Source organism: Palaemon carinicauda, chromosome 4, assembly GCF_036898095.1.
Source record: "Palaemon carinicauda isolate YSFRI2023 chromosome 4, ASM3689809v2, whole genome shotgun sequence".
Lineage (NCBI taxonomy): Eukaryota > Metazoa > Arthropoda > Malacostraca > Decapoda > Palaemonidae > Palaemon > Palaemon carinicauda.
In genome coordinates, this window is record NC_090728.1 from 108,944,658 (window position 1) to 108,962,044 (window position 17,387).

The window sequence follows — 17,387 nt, forward strand, 5'->3', positions numbered from 1 at the left end:
ACGTCTCAATCCAGCCAGGAATCTCCATATCAGACTGGTTCTCGACAGTGCAGTCATAGTTCACTGCCTCAACAGAGGCGGCTCCAGATCAGCCCAAATAAACCACGTCATGTTGAAGATTTTCTCCATGGCGGCAATGCACAAGTGGCACCTGTCAGCAGTCCATCTAGCAGGAGTCCGGAATGTGGTAGCGGACTCCCTTTCCCGGACGACTCCGCTAGAGTCGGAATGGTCACTAGACAATCGATCTTTCCAGTGGATATTATCTCAAGTCCTGGGTCTCCAGGTGGATCTGTTTGCGACGGAATCCAATCGCAAACTGGATTGTTACGTAGCCCCCAACCTGGACCCTCAGGCTTATGCCACAGACTCTATGATTCTAGATTGGAATACCTGGAAGATGATTTAACTGTTTCCTCCGGTGAATCTCCTGCTGAAAGTTCTGCACAAACTCAGATCCTTCAAAGGTCAAGTGGCTCTCGTAGCCCCCAACTGGCCCAAGAGCAATTGATTCCCCTTGTTGCTAGAACTAGGTCTCCGCCCCCGGCGGATTCCCAATCCGGTACTATCACAGACAGTACAAACTCGCAATGTGTTCGCTTCCTCAAGGATTCTGAATGCCCTAACTTTATGGACTTCATGAAGTTCGCAGCCCAACGAGGTGCAAACATCGATCCTTTGAATACTATTTTCCTGGAATCTGACAAAAGGGAATCTACTCTCCGTCAATATGACTCAGCGGTGATATTAGAGAACACGGAGGAACTATTACCCTTAAAGGAATCAGGCAACAAATTCTTTATTTCATTAAACAAGCTAATCCTGAATCATTCCCACATGTCCATAATATTCGAGCTGTGGCTACCTCAATTAATTTTTTCCACCATATGAAATTTGATGAGCTCTCAAAATATACGGGTTGGAAGTCCCATAAAGTTTTCAAGCACCACTACCTAAAACCTTTAGAAGCTCTTAGATTTGCCACTGTAGCTGCAGGGAATATAGTTCCTCCTGAAGGTACTGAGTCCTAATCACAACGTCTTGCTCTGTCCTCTTTCCCTCCTGCCTGGCTTACCTGTTGTTCCTACCTATTTTGTTTACCATGATGTATTATTTTATTATTCAATTGATCAAATTCACGAATTGTTTTGATTTCACTAGTTCTTGAAATCCCCGAGATGATTTTCTTTTGTTATGTTAAATATTTGTTATGGGTTTTCTTTCGCTTGGTTCTCTCCATCTTCCCCTGGTGGGATTTTGTATCATGCTCATATTTATATCTAGGATTGAATGTTTAACTTTGCATTTTGATTACCAAGCTGGATTACCACTTTTCATATCTGTTGACTTTTACCTACGGGTTTCATTATTGATTATGTACCATGCTTCATTATCACTGTAATTTACATTGTGATCTATTTTACGGGTTTCCACATACCTCTTTTTGTTACTAAAACTCATCAGCTATGTTATTTTTGTGTTATTCCCTTCAGGTAGTTAGCCATATTGGGTTCCCATTCTCTAGTACGATTTCACTTGTCGGCACGGGTCGGAGCCCAGAAAAGGGATTTTGACGTAGGAAAAATCTATTTCTGGGCGAGAGACCCGTGCCGCCCAGTGCACCCACCCGTCCCTCCCTAATTGGGCCCCAATCTGGGGTGCTATAAGGAGTGACGTCACTGGCGTGGGTTCGCTAGTAGTAGTAGGATGTTGAACGGCACCTCGCTGTTCGGGGATGTTGACAGGAGATATCTAAATGGTGCGAGGCCTCTGGTTGTGATTCATTCAGCGCCCCAGTATTATACCGACACCTTATTAAGGTGAGCGAGCTGGGTTCAACCTAGCATTCCTTTACAATTTTTCTCTGGTAAATTTATAGCAGTTTTTACCTTAGAAATGATGTTAAAGGAGCATTTCACTGGGCGGCACGGGTCTCTCGCCCAGAAATAGATTTTTCCTACGTCAAAATCCCTTATATAATATATATATATATATATAGATATATATGTATATATATAAATATATATATATATATATATATATATATATATATATATATATATATATATATATATATATATATATATATATATATATGTATATATATATATATATATATATATATATATATATATATATATATATATATATATATATATATATATATATATATATATATATATATATATATATATATATATATATATATATATATATATATATATATACAGTATATATATATATATATATATATATATATATATATATATATATATATATATATATATATAGATAGATAGATAGATAGATAGATAGACATATACAAATATATATGTATATATATATATATATATATATATATATATATATATATATATATATATATATATATATATAGATAGATAGATAGATAGATAGATAGATAGACATATACAAATATATATGTATATATATATATATATATATATATATATATATATATATATACATATATATAATATATATATATATATATATATATATATATATATATATATATATATATATATATATATATATACGTATATATATATATATATATATATATATATATATATATATATATATATATATATATGTATATATATATATATATATATATATATATATATATATATATATATATATATACATATATATTTGGGTGAGGTAGCCATGTCGTCTTGATGGAAGGTTCCTTAACCCTTTTACCCCCAAAGGACGTACTGGTACGTTTCACAAAACTCATCCCTAAACCCCCATGGACGTACCGGTACGTCCTTGCCAAAAACTGCTATCTAAAATTTTTTTGCATATTTTTGATAATTTTTTGAGAAACTTCAGGCATTTTCCAAGAGAATGAGACCAACCTGACCTCTCTATGCCAAAAAATAAGTCTGTTAGAGCAATTTAAATAAAAATATACTACAAAATGTGCTTGAAAAAAAATAACCCCTTGGGGGTTAAGGATTGGAAATTTCCAAATACCCTGGGTGTAAAAGGGTTAAGGTAGCTTTCTAAGGGATATTTGCTACAGTGATACTCCCAGAGAATTAACCATAGGTCTCCAGAGTTCTAACTCCTGGCGCAAGTATCCTTGATATAACTTTAAGGATATCGCATAATATCAGGGGACGTATTCTTAGATATGACACATAGCAATCTTCACCCCGAATAGATTTAACTCTTTGAGGGGGAAGAATGATGAATAAAAGGGGAGCCATTGTCAAGGTATCCGGTGAACCTCCTCTCCGTATTACTCCGGGCCATCATTCCTAACTTGCATTTAAGCTGGAAGAGCCGCAGATTGAGTAGTTTTGGGTGGGGTCATTTAAGAAAGTAGGGTGGGTCCATCAGGACGACATGGCTATCTCACCCTAAAATAGATTTTTCACTTTGCTCAAAATTCGTTTTCTGGGCTCGGCCATGTTGTCCTGATGGAAGCTTACCAGAGAATTAACTTGAATGTACTATATCTGTGGGTTTGTATAAGTGCCTTTACTTTGAATGAGTTCCTTATATGGTCTGCTAGACCTGTATATGACATTACCGTTATTTGTCATATCCACTAAGCTTGGAACTAGCTTAGTGTTTCCTGGCCCCTGCAGGGAAAGTGTCGACTTCAACTATAAAGATTCAAAGTTTGTATATCCGTAAGAACGAGAGGGAAACTTTCTAGAGATTACCTTTTCGTGCTTTGGACATCTGTACATTCAAGGTTCTATTTAAAGGAATAGAATAAAATTCTGGGTTTCTTTTATTTCATTAACTGAGGATTAAAAGAAGACGCAGCTACATTTTCTATTTATTTTCATAAGCAAAATAAATTATAAATGTAGATATCACAAAGTAGAAGTCTAACCTTGCATAGATAAACATCATGGTTATATATATTTCTGACCTGTAAGGGAACAATATACATATGTGAATTCATTATTTAATGCCACTCAAATGAATGTGAAGCTAAACTTCTCTAGTTTCACTCAGATGATGGATATGCATCAACACTGTGTTCAAATGTTCACACAGCACTGGTGTTATTGGTTAGATTCTGCACCTGTATAGAAGAGTCTATTAATCACTGTAGCAATTTTCACTAGAAGGTATTAATATCTATTCACCCAATGCACTGTTGAGTCCCAAAACAGTCCACTGTTCATTGCAGCACTAGACGACGGGTCTTATGACACTACCCGCCACCACCACAAAGTGTTTTATCTCGTGTACTTGATTCGCATGATGTTTATAGAGGACTCTGGATGATTTCCACCCTGTATATGAGCGGAGCCTTTCAAAGTCCATGTGTTGAAAGCAATTCAACGAAGAAGCAACTTTCCTTGGATCGTGACCTGCGGGTGTGCCGTCAGGATCCGCTCTGCAAATAAAGAAGGTGAGTTTCGCTCTCAGTTGTCTTAGGGATAAGTTCAATCCTGAAGTTTCGCCTCGGAAGAGTTGTCACTTCCTTCAGTGGGCAGATTCTCCAAGGATCCCACCTTTTGGTGGGCAGCTCGTTCTTGGCGAGAAAGGCAGGATCAGGGAAGAGATTTAGTTCTCCTGTGTCTAGGAACTGAATATGGCCTTCATTTCTGGATAGGGCTACTATTTCACTAACTCTAGCCCCTAACACTATTGCAAACAGAAAGATAACTTTCTGTGTTAGATCCTTTAGGGTGCAATCCTCATTGTTCAGATTTGAAGCATAGTGCAAGACTTTGTCCATCGACCATGTGACGGGCTTTGGAGGGGTTGCCGGCTTGAGTCTAGCCCATGCTTTTGGTATCTTACTGAAGATTTCACTTGTGAGGTCCACCTCAAAGGCATATAGAAGATGTCTAGTCAAAGCTGACTTACACGCAGTTATCGTGGTGGTGTGGAGGATTAATTTTTTATTTTTATTATTGTTTGCCAAATCGAGAGAGAGAGAGAGAGAGAGAGAGAGAGAGAGAGAGAGAGAGAGAGAGAGAGAGAGAGAAAGAGAAAGGGGGGTAGTTAGTGTATCGATTGTTTGTTGTGAGAAAGACTGTTGGTATAAATGAGATTGTTTATGTTTTTAGCTAGGTTACGACAGTGGTGAACGTCTTGGGTGAATGCTTATTTTGATTTTGACTGCAGCTAGAGCCTGGTGTGAATGTTGGACTATTATTATTATTCTTTATTACCAACGTGGAAGTGATTAATTATTTTTAGAGTAAGTACAGTTTTGTTTATATTTGTTTGTCGTGATTGTGAATGATAGGAACAATTTATTATTTATCTTTGATTATAGTGCGATAGTTTAGCTAGCTAGGAGTGTTCGTAAGTGTTTTTCTTTTTTCATTTTTCAGGCAGTAATTCCTCCTTGGAGAAACTTATTCCTTGGGATTTTTTTTTTTTTTTTTGTGGAATTGACTGTTGATGACCTGGCCTGCAATTGATTTTGTTTGGACTGCTCATTTGGACTGCACAACTGTTCATGACCTGGCCTGTGAATTAAGATTACGAATGATGATTATTATGATGATGATGACACCCATGACCCCGAAGAGCTAAGGCCGTTGTGGCATATTAATAGACACTCTTCTGTTTATCATAAGGTGGTGTTGTGCCAATATAAAAGACTGTTGGCCCTTGTGTGGACGAAGGTGTCCACTCAGAAATATATAAAATGTTTCTGTTTATATTTGTGGTTGTAGTTTTAAGTTTTGTTAGGGTTTATTTAATTGAAGGGTTTTATGGTTAATATCTATTTTGTGTTAAGTGTATGATTAGTGATAAGTGTGATTTTTTTGGTTATCTAGTATGAAGAAATATAGTGTTAAGGTTATGTTTTGTTTTTATGTCCTTTTTGTTTAAGAATCCAGTTTATGATAACGTAAAGGGAAAGTTTGTATTGAAGAGAAATTTGTTAGTTAGAGTGATTCAAGGGTGTGGGGTTTGTTCTTGTGACATCCTGCCACAGTGGAAGCCAGGCCTTGTTCATGTAGGTGGATGAAGAAAGAAAGAGAAATCTATTGATATTTCTGTTGATTTCCTTGCTTTTACAAAGGAAACCCACTTTTTCCAAGATGATTCATATTGCCTCCTAGCTGAACGTGACTTGTACTCTTCAATGAAGTCTATTTTGTCCTTTGAGATCCAAACTTTTTCTTCGCTGCTAGGGCAAGAAAATCATGAGATGTAGGTTGTTGGTTCTCAAGGATGAAGCGTAAACAATCGACTTATGAACCAGTTGGGATAAAACTGGGTTCGGCAGAGGAGCTTCAGTTTCAATTCTAGAACTAGATTGAACCAATTGCTTCTGGGCCATTCAGGGCCACTACTGCAGCTGTTCCTCTGAAGGATCTTAGCTTGTCGAGGACTTTTAACTGGAGATTGGTTGGTGGAAACAGGTAAATCTGATTCCATCTGTTCCAGTCAAGAGACATGGCGTTTATCGCTTCTGCTTGAGGGTCCACGTAAGGAGCTTCGTAACGAGGTAGTTTCTTGTTGTCGCTCGTTGCGAAGAGGTCGATCTGCAGTTCCGGGACTTTTTCCGACATGAAGAAGAAAGAGTCTGTGTCTAAGGACCATTCTGTCTTGTGGGAAAAGGTCTTTGCCCCAGATGCATGAAGAGATCAGTTTTCTGGGTTCATGTTTCACCGTTGCTGCAGCAAACACATGCTCTCTTCAGGTCCTCCTTGACCTGACAAAAGCATACTAGTCCTTCACAAGGGTACCCATGTAGGACTTGGCTAAGACTATATACATGTCTGGGGCGTTATTTAGGCCTGCACACATTTCCAAGCAGTTCTGATAAGACGAGGAGACGGCAAGTCTTTCTTTCGTCTCCTGTTCCCTTCACAAAAGATGATCTGGCAACTTTGGAAGGTTCTCACTGAACTGTTGGCCTGCTATCTCCGGATCCAACTTTAAGACGGAGGTTAGATGTACCTCTTTACACTTCTCTTTGCAGGTGGGCATAGCTAGGGTTAATGGTTTGCATTCCTTTAGAATTGGGCAGGGTTTGCCCTCTTCGACTGCTTTCATGACACAGTCGAGGGCTTTCACCGAAAAGCTGAAAGCTCTGGAGGAAGGAGCAATGAAAGTTGGATGCTTCTTGATCAATGCTGAGACTTTGGAGTTGGTATATCCGGCTCCTTTCAGGGTCTTGGTAAGGATCGCTTGTGCCTTGTCATGTTCAAAGACAATGACTTCCTTCGGTACCGTCTCCTCGCAGGATGCAGGTTCATCTTGCAGTCTCACGTAACAATCTGGGTATGCTGAAAAGCTTGGCCAGAATTTAAGATCTTCAAGGGATTTAGCACCCAACTTCTCCGAGATGTATAGCTTCCCATTCATCATGGGCATGTGTTCCATATACCTCCAGGGGTTGGTTTCGGAGCAGTGAGGGAGGTCAAATACTTTAAGGGGTTTAATAGAGCAACTGGAAGTGCCATGGCTCTTCGTCTGCTTAATGTCTTGCTTCATCTGTTCTTGTTCCTTCCAGAACACTGCCAACATTTGCTGGATCGACATTAGGAGCGCCTCGCTCCTGTCGACCTGTGTAGTCAGTTGGGGAGTTGGGGCTGAAGAGGTTGACGGCATAGGTTGATATGCCATCACGGTGAACTGGGGGTCCTCAGTCACCGTCGAAACGGATCCTTCTTCCTCCGTTGGTGGTTGAACCCTGTCTACTTTAGGGGCTTCTTGCAGTAGGTCCTGTTCGGTGTCGGAAGTCACCTCCGACATCCGTTCTTGGTAGATGTCCATGCCTTCAAGTGCCTTGTTGATGTCCGCATTGATCTTCAGTTGAATGAAGGAAGGCTGGACCTGTTCCTGGGGCACTACCGCACTGGATTGAGCCTTAAGGAACAGAAGGCACCCAAGAGATTCATTGGGTAGGTAAGGTCCCGGAGAGTTCTTTTGGAACCCTCTTACCCACCTATGAAGTGTTTCCCTTGCTGTATCCCTAGCTTATGTGGAGGCAAGGATGTCTTCTCCAAAGCTGTTGGTCAGCAAGGTCGAGCAGTTGGAGCAACCCTTCAGGTCCCAGTACATCAGGGATCCAGCTATGATGCAGCAGGGGGCATGAGACCTGCACATTATATGCCCACAAAAGTCCTTACTCTTGTGGTTGCAGAACACAACTACACACGTCACCATTGGCTCCTCCTGTAAAGGAAAAGGTTTCAATGAGTATACAGTTGTTTATATCATTGATATCAATGCATACTTTTAATAGTAATATTTACTTTTCTATTTAATAGATTAGGATAGTAAGCTAGAAAGGAAATAGGAAAGACACATACAGTATATGTGTTTCCACTCCCAGGCAATCGCTGAGACCTCCGTCAATATTAATATTTAAATTCCCTATACGGGAGAATACAGGGCGGAACAACTCCCGTACGTAGAGCTGAAGTTAGTAAATATTTATACTAACTTCTCCACCTGTAATATATTAATAATGAACGGTGTTTTATATGTGTCCCGATGATCAAAGGATTCATCTGGGTGTTGAGGGATTACTCAACCTCAATATGTTATGCGGTCCCAACATTAGACTGTGATAGGATACACAGAGTATGTTAGAAATACCTGTACTACTGTATTGTTGTATGATGTAGTTTTACCGGTATACTACCGGGGTTAGGCTAGTGCCTGGCGGCACTAACTGATAGAGAGAGGGAAAGAGTGGAAAGGAGGGCTTCCTATTATTATGGTTTAACACAATAACTGGAAATGTAGGAAGGCTCTCCTGACGCCTACTGTTTCCTTGCCAGAATGAGAGTTCTAATGGAAGGAGAGGAATCCATCTGATTCTAGCTTCCATCCATCCACAAAATTTTGCCACCGGCTGTACTGCCAGTTGCAAGGTTTGTGGATGGCAGGCCAAGAGAGGACTGAAGAATTCTCAACTGTATGTTGGGTTTCCCACCGGCAGCCGTCAGGGCCGGCTCAGTTTTTCCCACAGGGGCATTCACCTCCGGTGAAGGAAGGACATAAGGAGGAAGTGGCCAAGGCGGCAACCTAACCGCCGCTGGTAGAGTCCCGGCCGACAACGCAGTCAACTCGGCAAGCCGGGATGACTATCAGAATACCTGCAAAAGAATGTTGTGACGGCTAGGCCAACGCTAAAGGACAGACGGGGAAGGGGAAAGGCGGCGGCAGGTATGCCGCCTACTTGGGTCCGTGAACTAAGGAAGCATGGCTTCCTGTGCTGATGACGTCGTGGGGGGCAGAGGAACAAAGATTCCCCTATCAGCGACATTGTCGGCTGCAAGACAGTACACCCTGAGCTACCATCCTACTTCAAAGCCGGGATACTCAGCAGCAAAGAAGACAGACTGTGTAAAACTATCTAAGTCAAGGCGGAGTTTACTACTCAACGGCGATAACGAAAGATAGAGGTTGCCGCCTGCAATGGCGGCGGCTCAGGGAGGGAGGAAGAGTTTGGCCTCTTTTCTCTAAAAGAGAATATCGTACCTTATCCATAAATTATAGGGGATATATGTCCCCATCCGAATTAATAAGGAACAATAGGGTGAGGTTAAACATGGGGAATTACTTTACTAACGTATACATAACGAGTTAGGCTAGCCTAACTCCATTGGGGACCGTGGCCAAGGTTGGTACCACAGGGGTCCCCAGCGTATACGAAAAGTAAAGTCACATATAGGAAGAGGAATAAAGTAATAATGTATGCAATATCTTCACTAGTATAATTTGCCTAACTAGCTAAAATTTATAGCTAAATACCGGGAATGTCACTCTACTAACAAAATAAAATGCATTTTTGGGCTCGGCCATGTTGTCCTGATGGAAGGTTCCTTTAGGTAGCTTTCTAAGGGATATTTGCTACAGTGATACTCCCAGAGAACTAACCATGGGTCTCCAGAATTCTAACTCCTGGCACGAGTATCCTTAATATATCTTTAAGGATATCGCATGATATCAGGAGACGTATTTTTTGATACGACACATAGCAATCTTCACCCCGAAAAGATTTAACTCTTTGTGGGGGAAGAGTGGCAAATGAAAGGGGAGCCGTTATCAAGGTACCCAGTGGACTTCCTCTCCGCACTACTATGGCCCATCACTCCTTTGAACTGTTGCATTTAAGCTAAGTGCGCTCCCACGTTTCTCTTGGTGTTGTTACTGTTTCTTGGACTATTATCATGCAATCTCCAGCATCTCCATCCTCTGGAAGGTTGAGTAATTGACCTTTCCTGTTTATAATTTTAAGGCTCCCTTCTCACAGTTAAATTAATAAAATTTAAGTGTGTTTAGTGGAGCATTACCGACACCGGAGGCGGCCATTTTGAGCCCACTGTCGAACGCCATAAATGCATTTTACTTAGTCAGTAGTGCAATGCTCCCAGTATTTGGCTATAAAAGGGATTTTGACGAAGGAAAAATCTATTTCTGGGCGAGAGACCCGTGCCGCCCAGTGAAATGCTCCTTTAACATCATTTCTAAGATAAAAACTGCTATGAATTTACCAGAGGAAATTTGTATAGGAATGCTAGGTTGAACCCAGCTCGCTCACCTTAATAAGGTGTCTGTATACTACTGGGGCGTTGAATAAATCACAACCAGAGGCCTCGCACCATTTAGATATCTCCTGTCAACATCCCCGAACAGCGAGGTGCTGTTCAACATCCTACTACTACTAGCAATCCCACGCCAGTGACGTCACTCCTTATAGCCCCAAGATTGGGGCCCAAGCAGGGAGGGACGGGTGGGTTCACTGGGCGGCACGGGTCTCTCGCCCAGAAATAGATTTGTCCTTCGTCAAAATCCCTTTTCTGGGCTCCGACCCGTGCCGCCCAGTGAAATCGTACCAGAGAATGGGGACCCAATATGGCTAACTACCTGAAGAGGGAATAACAACAAATAACAGACCTGATGAGTTTAATATAAAAAAAGAGGGATGTGGAAACCCGTAAAAATAGATCAGCATGTATATGACAGTGATAAATAGACATGGTAAACAATCAAAAATGAAACCCGTAGATAGAATTCAACAGATATGAATAGTGGGAATCCAGCTTGGTAATCAAAAATGCAAAATAAAATCAGCTCGGGGATTAAGAACAAGTGTAATGAAAACAATTCATGAAATTGAACAATTGAATAATAAAATAATACCCGTAAGGGTGTATAGTAACAAAACAGGTAGGAACAACAGGTAAGCCAGGCAGGAGGGAAAGAGGACAGAGCAAGACGTTGTGATTAGGACTCAGTACCTTCAGGAGGAACTATATTCCCTGCAGCTACTGTGGCAAATCTAAGAGCTTCTAAAGGTTTTAGGCAGTGGCGCTTGAAAACTTTATGGGACTTCCAACCCGTATATTTTGAGAGCTCATCAAATTTCATATGGTGGAAAAAATTAATTGAGGTAGCCACAGCTCTTATATCACGGACATGTGGGAATGATGCAGGATTAGCTTGTACCCTAGAACGGTAACCCTCCATTTCCGTAACATGAAAGGTAACCCTGGGTGAATTTCACCCGGTAATTAAATAATTAAAATAAAATACTTATCCTGAAAATCTTGTTATTTGGAACACATACAAATGAAATATAACTCCTTCTCTCTTATTGAGGCTATTATAAATGAAATCCTCCTTTAAATCATATTTTTATTTTTTTTTTCAAAAATACAGAATAAAAATAGACTTTTCTTGGAGTACTTTACTAATTAAATTGACAAAAAAAAAAATTATTTCCGAATTTTGTTTTTTGTTGGTGTAGAACTCTCTACTGTCATGGGACTACGTACTGGCTGAATCCCATCTCCCAAGCTCGTATACAATCTGTATGGGAGACAGACAAAAAATGGTAAATTTTTCAGTACATACCAAATTAATTTTTTTCTATTCAACACTTGCAGTATGGCAAATTATGCTTCAAATGACTCAAAGTACATCAATGAAACACATACAGTACTATATATACACTCACCTGTTAGATACAGTCACCACAGACGTGACGTGGCCCATGGGGTGATTAGGGCCTTCCCGAGTTGCAGCATGAATTTCTGGCGTGATATGACTTGCCCCCTCTTTCCATATTCTCCTTGTATAAAATGTAAGAGTTTACATTGGCAGCATTCACCATTCCATAAAAAATACAGAGTAACACTGGGAGAATTCCACCCGTATGTACAACATACGGGAACAGTGACCCTGGGAGAAATTCTCCCGAAATGCGTTCTAGCCAAAAAACCAGCCGAGAGCGCGGGACCACACACCCTTCACCAACCAAGTCAGATAAGGCACTGAAGGTACTGAGCCACTGGAGTCCCTCCCCCAACCCCTTGGGGGGGGTACTACGTCATTGCCAGATTCAGTTGGGTGAATATCTCCCCAGGTTACCATTCCAGGGTTTAAAATAAAGAATTTGTTGTCTAATTCCCTTAAGGGTAATAGTTCCTCCGTGTTCTCTAATAAATAAGGGCCCTGTGGTTGCAGTGGAAGTTCTACCTAAGTAGGCTTTCAGGGTGGTAACTGGACACAGGGATGGATCCCGAGGAAGGAATGAGTAACGTTGGCTCCGGAGGCGCAACTAAACAACTTGACCGGATGGTAATGTATAAAAGCTACTTCCGGGGATCCCGTAATGAAATCTTAATCAAAATATATATATATATACATACTGTATATATCTATATAAGGTCCGTGAGGTGCGTGACACTAGAGGGGGAAAGGGATCTTTAACGGGTCCGTGATGTGCGGGACCGGGGAAGTAGCACGTACAAAACTAAATAAATAATATAACATAACAAGGTACCACGGACCGAGCCGAAAAACTTCCTGCCGAACGTTGGCCAAACGAGCGACGGAAAGAAAACGACTACGACCGGGTAGAGTAGTGGAAAGAGTAAGTAATGTACGTTAATGTATAATAATAGTATGCCTCACAGATCAACGGGAACCGCCCGTGCAAAGCGGATCCCCCTGGAAGGGGTACATAGCGCTATAAAGTGACTCAAACTCGATCGGGAGAGAGAGAGGGAGGGAACCCTGGGGTGGGGTATCGGCGGGAAGAGGCTAGGAGTGGGGTGATAGCAGGTATACCAACCTGCCAGACCCACGATTGATATGATCACGCGGAAGGACTAATAACACTATAATAAACATAACGCATGGTAAAATAAGATAGGAAGGCATGCTGGATGATAATAATAATAAAATTAGCTAAACATCAATCGTAAAACAAACGAGGGAGCGAACATGAGACAGGAGAAAATCAAGCCTGACGGCGCTGGGAGTAGGCAGGGCTACCAACATAACATAGGGTTAGTGAAGTGCTAACAAAATGAAAACTAATATGTAATATCTGACTCATGAAAGCCCCTCGAGCTAATGCAAGCAAACGAATGACGTTAAAATGATAAGCAAGTCCGTGGCGTGCGAACGTAAATAATCCAAGTAATAATATGTGAAATAGAATGCCAAAGGCGATCAGGCATGCCAACCTACCGAAAATACGCACACATATATGTAATAACTATTATCATAAAAACAGGACAATATAAAATTAATACGGTGTGTGAACCGTGGATATCCATAAGGTTCATAATGAGAAACAATCAGAATGGAGGACTTATTGAAAATCATTAAGAACGAACGAGAGAGAGAGAGGAGGGAGCCGAGCGCCATGAAAGACCCACGTGGGGTCGTGAAAAGTAAAACTGTTATAATATAAGCAAAAAAGGGCAAGGCCCCCTCCAAAATCTCAAAACTCATAGATCTTGTACTTAACTTGGATGGAGTGACATTGGAGTCCGACATCTTGAGGTAAATCCAGAAAAAACCAGCGAAATTCAAACACTAAGGCAAAATAAGGATTAAATAGTAGTGCTATGAAAAAGGAGTGACGTCACTGGCGTGGGATTGCTAGTAGTAGTAGGATGTTGAACGGCACCTCGCTGTTCGGGGATGTTGACAGGAGATATCTAAATGGTGCGAGGCCTCTGGTTGTGATTTATTCAACGCCCCAGTAGTATACCGACACCTTATTAAGGTGAGCGAGCTGGGTTCAACCTAGCATTCCTATACAAATTTTTCTCTGGTAAATTCATAGCAGTTTTTACCTTAGAAATGATATTAAAGGAGCATTCACTGGGCGGCACGGGTCGGAGCCCAGAAAGAAACTTTTTAGCTAGCTAGGCAAATTATACTAGTGAAGATTTGCATACATTACATTTCCTCTTCCGATATGTAACGTTACTTTCGTATACGATGAGGACCCCGGCGGTACCAACCGTAGCCGCAGTCCCCACCGGAGTTAGGCTAGCCTAACCCGTTTTGTATACGTTAGTAAAGTAATTCCCATTGTTTAACCTCTTCGTATCGTTTCCTATTAATTCGGTTGGGATATATATCCCCTAGAATTTATGGGTATAATTCGATACTTTTCTCTTTTAGAGAATAGACCCTAACCCTTTCTACCCCACGAGTGCCGTCATCACAAGCGGCAACCCTATCTTTCGTCATCGCCGGAGAGTAGTAAACTCCGGCTTGACTTAGTTTTTTACCGCCTATCTTCTTTGTCGCCGAGTATCCCGGCTTCGAAGTATGACGGTAACTCAGGGTGTACTGTCTTGCAGCCGACAATGTCACCGACAGAGGAATCTTTGTTCCTCTGCCGCCCACGACGTTGTCGGCATGGGAAGCTATGCTTCCTTACTTTACAGCCGAAAGTAGGCGGCATACTTGCCGCCGTCTTTCTCCCCTGTAAATTAAGACATGTCTTATAGCCGACAATGTCACCGACAGGGGAATCTTTGTTCCTCTGCCGACCACGACACCATCGGCACAGGAAGCCATGCTTCCTTAGTTTACAGCCTAAAGTAGGTGGCATACCTGCCGCTGCCTTTCCCCCCTGCAAACTATAGGACCTTTTTTCCTCCCCACCTCTGACCTTTAGTGTCGGCCTAGCCGTCATAACATTCTTTCGCCGGTATTCTGACTGTCATCTCGGCTTGCTAAGTTGACTAAGAGGCCGGCCGGGACCCTACCAGCGCCGGTTAGGTTGCCGCCTCGGCCAACTCCTCATGTCCTTCCCTCACCAGAAGCGAATGCCCCAGGGGGAAAGACTGAGCTGGCCCTGACGGCTGCCGGTGGGAAACCCATTATACTGTTGAGAATTCTTCACTCCTCTCTTGGACTGCCATCCACAGACCTTGCAACCGGCAGTGCAGCTGGTGGCAAAAGTTGTGGCTGGATGGAAGCTAGAATCAGATGCATTCCTCCCCTTCCATTAGAACTCTCATTCTGGCAAGGAGACAGTAGGCGGCAGTAGCCCTCCTAAACTTCCAATTATTGTGCTAAACCATAATAATAATAGGAAATCCTCCTTTCCATTCTTTCTCTCTCTCTATCAGTTAGTGCCGCCAAGCACTAGCCTAACCCCAGTAGTGTACTGGTAAAATTACAGTATACAACAATACAGTAGCCAGTAAAACTACAGTATATAACATACAGTAGTTGGAAAACTACAGTACATAACAATACAGTTGTTGGTAAAACTACAGTATACAACAATACAGTAGTTGGTAAAACTACAGTATACAACAATACAGTAGTACAAGTATTTCCAACATACTCAGTGTATCCTTTCACAGTCTACTGTTGGGACCGCGTAACATGTTGAGGTTGAAGTATTCCCTCAACATCCTGATGAATCCTTTGATTATCCAGACACTTATGAAACACCGTTCAGTATTAATATTCTACAGGTGGAGGAGTTAGTATGTTATTTTTATTAATAAAATAAATTTCTGAATATACTTACCCGGTGATTATATAAGCTGCAGCTCTGCTGCCCGACAGAAAAACTCTATGTTCAAAATACGCCAGCGATCGCTATGCAGGTAGGGGGTGTACATCAACAGCGCCATCTGTCGAGCAGGTACTCAGTACTCAATGTAAACACAGAACCAATTTTCTCCTCGGTCCACTGGGTCTCTATTGGGGAGGAAGGGAGGGTCCTTTAATATATAATCACCGGGTAAGTATATTCAAAAATTTATTTTATTAATAAAAATAACATTTTTCAATATTAAACTTAGCCGGTGATTATATAAGCTGATTCACACCCAGGGGGGTGGGTAGAGACCAGCATTACTTGTTTACATTATTATGAGCTAAGTATTTTGTATTTCATTTTAGCAGTTATTCAAAATAACAAACCTAAAATAAATAAGTACCTGGTAAGGAAGTCGACTTGAACAATTACTCTGCCTTTTTAAGTACGTCTTCCTTACGGAGCCTCGCGATCCTCTTAGGATGCTGAGCGACCCCTAGGATCTGAAGTATCAAGGGTTGCAACCCATACAATAGGACCTCATCAAAACCTCTAATCTAGGCGCTTCTCAAGAAATGACTTTGACCACCCGCCAAATCAAGTAGGATGCGAAAGGCTTCTTAGCCTTCCGGACACCCAAAAACAATAATAAAACATTTCAAGAGAAAGATTAAAAAGGTTATGGAATTAGGGAATTGTAGTGGTTGAGCCCTCACCCACTACTGCACTCGTTGCTACGAATGGTCCCAGAGTGTAGCAGTTCTCGTAAAGAGACTGGACATTCTTAAGATAAAAAGACGCGAACACTGACTTGCTTTTCCAATAGGTTGCATCGATTATACTTTGCAGAGATCTATTTTGTTTAAAGGCCACGGAAGTTGCGACAGCTCTACTTCGTGTGTCCTTACCTTCAGCAAAGCTTGGTCTTCCTCATTCAGATGGGAATGAGCTTCTCGTATTAACAGTCTGATAAAATAGGATAAAGCATTCTTTGACATAGGCAAAGATGGTTTCTTAACTGAACACCATAAAGCTTCAGACGGGCCTCGTAAAGGTTTAGTTCGTTTTAAATAGAACTTAAGAGCTCTTACAGGACATAAGACTCTTTCTAGTTCATTTCCAACCATACGATAAGTTTGGAATATCGAACGATATTGGCCAAGGCCGAGAAGGCAGCTCGTTTTGGCTAGAAAACCAAGTTGTAGAACATGTAGCCGTTTCGGATGAAAATCCGATGTTCTTGCTGAAGGCATGAATCTCACTGACTCTTTTAGCTGTGGCTAAGCATACCAGGAAAAGTGTCTTTAAGGTGAGATCTTTCAGGGAGGCTGATTGTAGCGTTTCGAACCTGTCTGACATACGGAATCTTAGTACCACGTCTAAATTCCAATCAGGTGTAACCAAACGACGCTCCTTCGTGGTCTCAAAAGACTTAAGGAGGTCCTGTAGATCTTTATGTTGGAAAGATCTAAGCCTCTGTGACGGAAGACTGATGCCAACATGCTTCTGTAACCCTTGATAGTGGGAGCTGAAAGAGATCGTTCTTTCCTCAGATATAAGAGGAAGTCAGCTATTTGAGTTACAGGGGTACTGG